This window comes from Psammomys obesus, unplaced genomic scaffold, assembly GCF_907164565.1.
Source record: "Psammomys obesus unplaced genomic scaffold, mPsaObe1.curated_primary_1811, whole genome shotgun sequence".
In the NCBI taxonomy this organism is placed as follows: Eukaryota; Metazoa; Chordata; class Mammalia; order Rodentia; family Muridae; genus Psammomys; species Psammomys obesus.
Genome location: NW_026596089.1, coordinates 547,647 through 559,257, shown reverse-complemented (window position 1 = coordinate 559,257; position 11,611 = coordinate 547,647).

Sequence of the window (11,611 nt, the reverse complement as noted above, 5' to 3'; positions counted from 1 at the left end):
CTATTCCCCACCCATGCCTCTCCCCCAGTCCATTGCTAAGGAAGGTCTTCCTCCCCTTCCCTCTGAACCTAGTCTATCAGGTCTCATCAGGAGTGGCTTCATTATCTTCCTCTGTATCCTGGTAAGATCGATCCTCCCTCAGAGGGAGGTGATCAAAGAGAAACCCAATCAGTTCCTGTTAGAGACAATTCCTGTCCCCTTTACTATGGAGGTCACTTGGATACTGAACTGCCATAGGTTACCACTGTGCAGGGGTTCCAGGCCATCTCCATGAGTGATCCTTGGCTGGAGTATCAGTCTCAGAAAAGAGCCCTGTGCCCAGACTCTTTGAATCTGTTGCTCTCCTTGTGGAGCTCCTGTCCTCTCCAGGTCTTACTATCTCCCACTTCTTTCATAGGATTCCCTGTATTCTGCCCAAAGTTTGGCTATGAATCTCAGCATCTGCCTCAATACCCTGCAGGGGAGAGCCTTTCAGAGGCCCTTTGTGGTAGGCTCCTGTCCTGTTCCCTGTTTTCTCCCTCCTCCAATGTCCACTACCTTTACCTTTCTGAATGGGGATTGAGCTTCTGAGCCAGAGTCCTCCTTCCTGATTAGATTCCTTAGGTGTATAGATTTTAGTATGTTTATCCTATATTATATGCCTAATATCCACTTAGCGTGAGTATATACCCTGCGTGTCTTTCTGTTTTTGGGATACCTCACTCAGGATGATGTCTTCCAGTTCTCACCATTTACCTGCAAATGATTTCCTAGGTTTTTTTTTTTTTTTTTTTTTTTTTTTTTTTTTTTTTTTTTTTTTTTTGTTTTTTTTTTTTTTTTTTTTTTTTTTTTTTTTTTTTTTTTTTTTTTTTATCGCTGAGTAATATTCCATTGTGTAGATGTACCACGATTTCTGTATCCAATCCTCAACCGAGGGGCTTCTGGGTTGTTTCCGTTTTCTGACTATTACAAATAAAGCTGCTACAAACATGGTTGAGCAAATGTCCTTGTTGTGTACTTGAGCATATTTTGGATATATGCCTAGGAGTGGTATAGCTGGATCTTGAGGAAGCACTATTCTTAATTGTCTGAGAAAGCACCAGATTGATTTCCAAAGCAGTTGTACAAGTTTACATTCCCACCAGCAGTGGAGGAGGGTTCCCCTTTCTCCACAATCTCTCCAGCATGTGTTGTCACTTGAGTTTTTGATCTTAGCTTATGATGGGTGTAAGGTGAAATCTCAGGGTCATTTTGATTTGCATCTCTCTGATGGCTAAGGATGTTGAGCATCTCTTTAAGTGTTTTTCTGCCATTCTATATTCTTCTACAGAGAATTCTCTGTTTAGGTCCATACCCCATTTTTTAAAATTGGATTGCTTGAATTATTGCCTTTTAACTTCTTTAGTTCTTTATATATTCTAGATATTATCCCTCTGTCAAATATAGGGTTGGTGAAGATCCTGTAGACTGTCGTTTTGTTCTGACAACAGTGTCATTGGCTTACAGAAGCTTTTCAGTTTCATGACGTCCCATTTATTGATTGTTGCTCTTAGAGCCTGTGCTGATGGTATCCTGTTCAGGAAGTTATCTTCTGTGCCAATGAGTTCTAGGCTCTTCCATACTTTTTCTTCTAAACTATTTAGTGTATCTGGTTTTATGTTGAGATCTTTGATCCACTTGGACTTTAGTTTTGTGCAGGGTGATAAATATGGATCTATTTGCATTTTTCTACATGTAGACTTCCAGTTGGACCAGCACCATTTGTTGAAGATGCTATCTTTTTTTCCATTGAATGGTTTTGGCTTCTCTGTCAAAAATCAATTATTCATAGGGTATGGGTTCATTTCTGGGTCTTCTATTTGGTTCCATTGATCTAACATTCTGTTTCTATGCCAATACCATGCAGTTTTTATTTTGATTGCTCTGTAGTACAGTTTGAGATCAGGGATGGAGATACCTCCAGATGATCTGATGTTGTACAGGATCATTTTGGAAAACCTGGGTTTTTTGTTTTTCCGTATGAAGTGGATAATTTTTCTTTTAAGGTCTGTAAACAATTGTGTTGGTATTTTTATGGGAATTCCATTGAATCTGTAGATTGCTTTTGGCAGAATGGCCAATTTCCGTATGTTAATACTACTGATCCATGAGCACGGGAGATCTTTCCATCTTCTGATGTCTTCTTCAATTTCTTTCTTCAGAGACTTAAAGTTTTTTTAAACAGCTCTTTCACCTGCTTGGTTAGAGATATCCCAAGGTACTTTATGTTATTAGTGGCTGTCATGAAGGGTATTGTTTCCCTGATTTCTTTCTCGGCCATTTTTCTTGGATATACAAGAGGGCTTCTGATTATTGTGAGTTAACTTTGTATCCATACACTTTTCTGAAGGTATGTATCAGCTGAAGGGATTCCCCGCTTGAATTTTGGTGGTCACTCAGGTATACTCTCATATTATCTGTGAATAGTGACTCTTTGACCTCTTCCTTTCCGATTTGTATCCCCTCCATCTCCCTTACTTGTCTTACTGCTCTAGCTAGGACTTCAAGTACTATGTTGAAGAGATAGGAAGAGAGAATGGGCATCCTTGCCTTGTCCCTGATATCAGTGGGATTGATTTAAGTTTCTCTCCATTTAATTTGATATTGGTTATAGGCTTGCTGTATATTGCCTTTACTATGTTTACGTATATGCCTTGTATCCCTGATCTCTTCAAGACTTTAAGTATGAATGGGTGGGGGGCAGAGCCAAGATGGCGACTAGCACACACAGTTTCCGAGCTGTGGAAGAGATAAAGTTCTGAGTTGATGAGTGGAAGAACTTCTGAAGCCAGGGAAACAACGGAGAGACTTTATAAACAATAGGGAACATCACAGGAGGTGAAAACCTTGGTCTCGGGTCACCCAGGGACTTGTTTGGGGAAGGTGAGAAACGATCCTTTGATCTCTCGGCACTCCCCTCCCCCAGACCTCCCTCCTCCTTGGCACAGCGGACTAGCCTTTCTCAGCACAGACCTAACTGCCTGGGGCCTGCAGCCACTGAGGCGGAGCCCCAAGCCCTTTATCGGCAAAGGCCAGCAGTACTGTGTCTTGGAGCCCCAGATTCGAGCGGCGGCTGCACCATCCTCCTAGGGCCCGAGTCTGCTAGACGCCATACTAGCTCCGCAGGAGCGCCATCACTGACGGTACGGCCCACCCAATCCCACAGTGACAGAGAATACGCTATATACTCACCAAAACCAGACAGAAATGCCATACAAGCTAGACACACCAGGCGCTGGGCCTCCCAAGCTTGGAGAGCACAGTGAAGAGACCCCAGGACTTCCCAGAAAGCATCTGGACTAGCAACCCAGTCTCCAGTTACAGCGGGACTTTCTAACCTGGCGGCAGAACAGCACTGAGCTGGCGGGGCACATCAGCCCTCCAGTTTAAGACTAACCAGGGCCAAACCAGAGAACAGAAAGGCTGGTTACCCCGATTCCCACTGACGTGACCACCCTGAAATCTCCAGCTGCAGCAAGACCTCATAACCTGGCAGTGACAGCAGCACGGAACTGGCGGAGCACATCAAAGAAGCAGGGCCAAACCAGAGAGCAGAGAGCCCAGATACCCCGTTCTCTGCCAAGTGACCTGCCTGTAAGTGAGTGAACCCTTGAGAATCTGCAGCTCCACTGATCCTGGGTCCTGCTAAAACAGAAGCCAGGCATCGAACCCCTTACCACCCATATACCCACTTTGGGAAACAGAGGGGCACTTGGAACATTTAAGTTCCTGTTCTGTGGGTCTAATTGAGGAGTTAAGGCAGTTAATGCCAGAAATCGCGCTGCGATCATCACTAGCGCCTGCGACATATACATTGCAGAGCCCCTCCCACACACTCAAGGGTTCAACATTAGCCATCACTCTGTCCCTTGAGACACACGCCCACGCCCACTTACACACACACACACACATATACACACACACGCACGCTTGCATTTGCCTCTATTTGCGCCTGCGTACTTTCCTCCCACAGGTACAGCTAGTCCTCAGCACACGCTAAGGACACGGGACCTCTCTCAACTTCCTGAAGAATTCTCCAGACTCGAGAGAGAGACAGTACCAGTCTGATCGGCAGAATCCAAAAACAAACAGGGAAGGTCTCAGATAAGCCAATGGCCAGGGGTAGGCGAAAGAACACTTCCAACATAAATCAGGACATCATGACTTCACCAGCAAACCCCAAAATCGATGGCTACTCCAATTCATCAGAAGCACAGGAAAATGACCTTAAAGCCATGCTTGCTCAATTATTTGAGGCTCATAAGGAGGAAATGAACAAATCTTTCAAAGAGTTGGCCAGTCAATTGGAGATAAAGAAAGAAGAAATAGACAAAACCCTTAAAGAAACACAGGCAAGCATAGCCAAACAAATAGAGGCACAAGTAGAGAAAAAATTAGTGGCATACAAAAAGGAAATGAACAAAGAAATAGAGTCCATCATAGAGAGACAGGAATCCAAATTCAAACACATGGAAGAAATGGTGCAAGGCATGAAAACAGAATTAGAATCAATAAAGAAAACACAAAATGAGAAAACTCTTGAGCTGGAGAACTTTGAGAAAAGATCAGGAACCACAAAAGTAAGCATCACCAACAGAATACAAGAGATGGAAGAGAGAATCTCTGGAGCTGAAGACACACTTGCAGAAATTGATTCTTCTCTCAAAGAAAAAGTAAAATCAGAAAAATTCCAATCACAAAATATCCAAGAAATCAAGGATGCTATGAAAAGACAAAATCTAAGAATAATAGGAATTGATGAAAAAGAAGACTCCAGGCTCCAAGGTCCAGAAAATATTTTCAAGAAAATCATAGAAGAAAAATTTCCCAACTTAAAGAAAGAGATGTCCATAAATATACAAGAGGCCTACAGAACAACAAATAGACTAGACCAGAAAAGAAACACATTACGTCACATCATAGTCAAAACACTAAATCTACAGAATAAAGAAAAGATATTAAAAGCAGCAAGGGAAAAAGGCCAAGTAACATATGAAGGTAGACCTATCAGAATCACACCAGACTTCTCATCAGAAACTATGGAAGCCAGAAGGGCCTGGGCAAGCATCATGGAGACTCTAAGAGATCACAAATGTCAACCCAGACTACTATACCCCGCAAAGCTTTCAATCAACATAGATGGAGAAAACAAAATATTCCATGACAAAACTAAATTTACGCAATATCTATACAGCAAACCAACCCTACAGAAGATACTAGAAGGAAAACTCCAATCCAACGAAAACGAATTCACCCAAGAAAACAGGGCATACAGATAATATCCCAACAAAAATGAAAAGAAAATAAGCAATGAAACAAGGTAAGATCATCGAATCCATTACAAAAGGAACTAACATGCATTGGTCAATATTATCTATCAATATTAATGGACTCAACTCACCAATAAAAAGACACAGGCTAACAGAATGGTTACGGAAACAAGACCCAACATTCTGTTGCATCCAAGAAACACACCTATGCAACAAAGATAAACACTACCTCAGAGTAAAGGGCTGGAAAAAGGTTTTTCAAGCAAATGGTTCCAGAAAACAAGCTAGAGTAGCCATCCTAATATCTAATAAAATAGACTTTCATCCGAAGTTAATCAAAAAAGATAAGGAGGGCCACTATATTCTCATCAAAGGAAAAATCCAACAAGAAGACATCACAATTTTGAATATCTATGCCCCAAATACAAGAGCACCTACATTCGTAAATGAAACAATATTAAAGCTTAAATCATACATTGATCCTAATACCTTAATAGTGGGAGACTTCAACACCCCACTCTCATCAAGGGACAGATCAACCAGACAGACACCAAATAGGGAAATAAAAGCACTCACAGAATCCCTAAATCAAATGGACCTAATAGATGTCTACAGATCTTTTCACCCAAACTCAAAAGAGTACACCTTCTTTTCAGCACCACATGGAACCTTCTCCAAAATAGACCATATAGTTGGTCACAAAGCAAGCCTCAACAAATACAAAAGGATTGAAATAATCCCTTGTATACTATCTGACCACCATGGACTAAAGCTGGACATCAACAACAACAGAAACAACAAAAAGCCGACACGCACATGGAAACTGAACAACTTACTACTCAATGACAGCTGGGTCAAGGAAGAAATAAAGAAAGAAATTAAAGACTTTCTAGAATTCAATGAAAATGAAGGCACAACATACCCAAATTTATGGGACACATTGAAAGCAGTGCTCAGAGGAAAATTTATAGCACTAAGTGCCTACAAGAAGAAATCCGTAACATCACATACAAACAACTTAATGGCCCAACTGAAAAACCTAGAAAAAAAAGAAGCAGATACACCCAAGAGGAGCAGAAGGCTGGAAATAATCAAAGTAAGGGCAGAAATCAATCAATTAGAAACAAATAAAATTATCCAAAGAATCAATGAAACAAAAAGCTGGTTCTTTGAGAAAATCAACAAGATAGACAAACCCTTAGCCAAACTAACTAAAAAGCAGAGAGAAACCATACAAATCAGCAAAATCAGAAAGGAAAATGGGGACATAACTACAGACACTGAGGAAATCCAAACGATTATTAGGTCATACTACAAAAGCCTATATGGCACAAAATTTGAAAATCTGAATGAAATGGATAACTTTCTTGACAGATTCCATCTACCAAAATTAAGTCAAGATCAGGTAGAAAGACTGAATAGTCCTATATCTCCCAAGGAAATTGAAGCAGTCATTAACAGTCTCCCCTCCAAAAAAAGCCCTGGACCAGATGGCTTCAGCGCAGAATTCTACAAGACCTTCAAAGAAGTACTAACACCAATTCTCCTCAAACTATTCCACAAAATAGAAATAGAAGGAACACTACCAAACTCATTCTATGAAGCCATAGTCACTTTGATACCTAAACCACACAAAGATCCAACAAAAAAGAGAACTTCAGACCTATCTCTCTTATGAACATTGATGCAAAAATACTCAATAAAATACTTGCAAACCGAATCCAAGAACACATCAAAGATATCATCCACCACGAACAAGTAGGCTTCATCCCAGGCATTCAAGGGTGGTTCAACATACGGAAATCCATCAATGTAATCCACCACATAAACAAACTGAAGGAGAAAAACCACATGATCATCTCCTTAGATGCTGAAAAAGCATTTGATAAAGTCCAACACCCATTTATGTTTAAAGTCTTGGAGAGATCAGGGATACAAGGCACATACCTAAACATAGTAAAGGCAATATACAGCAAGCCTATAGCCAACATCAAACTCAATGGAGAGAAACTTAAATCAATCCCACTGAAATCATGGATAAGACAAGGCTGCCCACTCTCTCCATATCTCTTTAACATTGTACTTGAAGTCCTAGCCAGAGCAATAAGACAACTAAAGGAGATCAAGGGAATACAAATCGGAAAGGAAGAGGTCAAAGTGTCACTATTTGCAGATGATATGATAGTATACATGAGCAACCCCAAAAATTCAACCAGAGAACTCCTCCAGCTGATAAACACCTTCAGCAAAGTGGCAGGATACAAAATCAACTCAAAAAAATCAGAAGCCCTCTTGTATACCAAAGACAAAAAGGCTGAGAAAGAAATTAGGGAAACAACACCCTTCACAATAGCCACTAATAACATAAAGTACCTTGGTGTGACTCTAACCAAGCAAGTGAAAGACCTGTTTGAGAAAAACTTCAAGTCTTTGAAGAAAGAAATTGAAGAAGATCTCAGAAGATGGAAAGATCTCCCGTGCTCATGGATTGGTAGGATTAACATTGTGAAAATGGCCATCCTGCCAAAAGCAATCTACAGATTCAATGCAATTCCCATCAGAATACCAACTCAATTCTTTACAGACCTTGAAAAAAAGATTCTCAGCTTCATATGGAGAAACAAAACACCCAGAATCTCCAAAACGATCCTGTACAACAACAGATCATCTGGAGGTATCTCCATTCCCGATCTCAAGCTGTACTACAGGGCAACAGTAATAAAAACTGCATGGTATTGGCATAGAAACAGAAAGGAGGATCAATGGAATCGCATAGAAGACCCAGAAATAAACCCACACACCTATGAATACTCAATATTTGACAAAGAAGCCAAATCCATTCAATGGAAAAAAGACAGCATCTTCAAGAAATGGTGCTGGACCAACTGGATGTCTACATGCAGAAAAATGAAAATAGATCCATATTTATCACCCTGCACAAAACTAAAGTCCAAGTGGATCAAGGACCTCAACATAAAACCAGATACTCTAAATCAGTTGGAAAAAAAGTGGGAAACAGCCTAGAACTCATTGGCACAGGAGACAACTTCCTGAACAGAACACCAACAGCACAGGCTGTAAGAGCAACAATCAATAAGTGGGACCTCATGAAACTGAAAAGCTTCTGTAAAGCAAAAGACACTGTCATCAAAACAAATAGACAGCCTACAGATTGGGAAAGAATCTTCACCAACCCTTTATCTGACAGAGGGCTAATATCGAGTATATATAAAGAACGAAAGAAGCAGAAAAGCAACAAACCAAGTAATCCACTTAAAAAATGGGGAACAGAGCTAAACAGAGAATTCTCGAAAGAGGAACATCGAATGGCAGAGAAACACTTAAATAAATGCTCAACCTCATTAGCCATTAGGGAAATGCAAATCAAAACGACCCTGAGATTTCACCTTACACCCATCAGAATGGCCAAGATGAAAAACTCAAGTGATAGCACATGCTGGAGAGGTTGTGGAGAAAAGGGAACCCTCCTCCATTGCTGGTGGGAATGTAAACTGGTTCAACCACTCTGGAAGTCAATCTGGCGCTTTCTCAGACAACTAGGAGTAGTGCTACCTCAAGACTCAGCTATACCACTCCTAGGTATATACCCAAAATTTGCTCAAGCACACAACAACGACATTTGTTCAACCATGTTCGTAGCAGCTTTATTTGTAATAGCCAGAACCTGGAAACAACCCAGATGTCCATCAACAGAGGAATGGATACAGAAATTGTGGTATTTTTACACAATGGAATACTACTCAGCAATCAAAAAGGAGGAAATCATGAAATTTGCAGGCAAGTGGTGGGATCTAGAAAAGATCATTCTGAGCGAAGTATCCCAGAAGGAGAAAGACAAACTTGGTATATACTCGCTTATATAGACCTACAAGATATGATAAACATAATGAAATCTACACACCTAAAGAAGATAATCAAGAAAGTGGACACAGACGAAGGTGATTAATCCTCATTTAGAAAGACAAATGGGATGTGCATTGAACTTATGACAGGAGTCTACCACGGAGGGCATCTGAAAGACTCTACCTAGCAGTGTTTCAAAGCAGACACTAAGACTCATAACCAAACCCTCGGCAGAGTGCAGGGAATCATATGAAAGAAGGGAAGTTAGTATGATATGGAAAGGATAGGAGCTCTACAAGGACCAAACATATCTGGGCACAGGGTCTTTTCTGAGACTGACACTCAACCAAGGACCATCTATGGATATAACCTAGAACTTCTGCTCGGATGTGGCTCATGGTAGCTCATTAACCAAGTAGTTTTCCAAAGTAAGGGGAACACGGACTATTTCTAACAGGATTTCAAGGGCAGGCTGTTTGACACCCCCCCCCCCCCCGGGGAGGAGCAGTCTGTTAGGCCACAGAAGAGGACTTTGCAGCCAGCTCTGAAGATACCTGATAAAACAGGGTCAGATGAAAGGGGAGGAGGTCCTCCCCTATCAGTGGACTTGGAAAGGGGCAGGGAGGAGACCAGGGAGGGAGTGTGGGGTTGGGGAGGGAATGAGGGAGCGGGATACAGCTGGGACACACAGTTAACAAAACGTAACTAAAAAGAAAAAAATAATAATAAAAAAAAGAAAAAAAATTAAAAAAAAAGTATGAATGGGTATTAGATTTTGTCAAATACTTTTTTGGCATCTAAGGAGATGATCATATGGTTTTTCTCCTTCAGTTTGTTTATATGGTGGATTACATTGGTGGATTTCCATATATTGAACCACCCTTGCATACCTAGGATGAAGCTTACATGGTCATGGTGGATGATATCTATTATGTACTCTTGGATTTGGTTTGCAAGTATTTTCTTGAGTATTTTTGCATCAATGTTCATAAGAGAGATAGGTCTGAAGTACTCCTTTATTGTTGGGTCTTTGTGTAGTTTAGGTATCAAGGTGATTGTGTCTTCATAGAATGAATTTGGTAATGTTCCTTCTGTTTCTGTTTTATGGAATGATTTAAAGAGAATTAGAGTTAGCACTTCTCTGAAGATCTGGTAAAATACTGTGCTGAAATCAACTGGACCAGGGCTTTTTTTGGACGGGAGACTGTTGCCAACTGCTTCAATTTCCTTGGGGGATATAGGACTATTCAATCATTCTATTTGTTTTTTACTTAATTTTGGTTGATGGAATCTATCCAAAAATTATCCTTTTCTTTTAGATTTTCAAATTTTCCGGTATATAGGCTTTTGTAGTATGACCTAATGATTGTTTGGATATCCTCGGTGTCTGTAGTCATGTCCCCCTTTTCATTTCTGATTTTGCTGATTTGGATAGTTTCTCTCTGCCTTTTAGTTAGTTTGGCTAAGGGTTTGTCCATCTTGTTGATTTTCTCAAAGAACCAGCTCTTGGTTTCATTGACTTTTGAATAGTTTTATTTATTTCTAATTGATTGATTTCAGCCCCAAGTTTGATTATTTCCAGCCATCTGTTCCTCTTGGGTGTCTCTGCTTTTCTTTTTTTTCCAGGACTTTCAGTTGGGCCATTAAATTGCTTGTATGACATGTTACAAATTTTTCTTAAAGGGACTTAGTGCACTGAATTTTCCTCTGAGAACTGCTTTCATTGTGTCCCATAAAGTAGGGTATGTTGTACCTTCATTTTTATTAAATTCTAGGAAGACTTTAATTTCTTTATTTCTTCCTTAACCCAGCTGTCGTTGAGTAGCATGTTGTTCAGTTTCCATGTGTGTATAGGCTTTTTGCTATTTCCATTGTTGTTGAGGTCCAGCTTTAGTCCATCGTGGTCAGATAGAATATAGGGGATTATTTCAATATTCTTGTATCTGGTAAGGCTTGCTTTGTGATCAACTATATGATTTATTTTGGAGAAGGTTCCATGAGGTGCTGAAAAGAAGATACATGCTTCTGAGCTTAGGTGAAAAGATCTGTAGACATCTATTGGGTCCATTTAAATTAGGACCTTTGTAAGTGCCTTTATTTCCCTCTTTGGCTTCTGTCTAGATGATCTGTTTCTTGGTGATAGTGAGGTGTTGAAGTCTCCCCCTATTAAGGTGTTGGGATCAATGTGTGATTTAAGCTTTAATAACGTTTCATTTACAAATGTAGGCTTTCTTGTATTTTGGGCATAGATGTTCAGAATTGTGATGGCCTTTTGGTGAATTTTTCCTTTGATGAGTATGTAGTGCCCCTCCTCATCTTTTTTGATTAATTTTGGTTGAATGTCTATTTTCTTTTTAGATATTTGGATAGCTACTCCAGCTTGTTTTCTGGGTACATTTGCTTGAAAAATATTTTTCCAGCCCTTTACTCTGAGGTAGTGTTTATCTTTGTTGCATAGA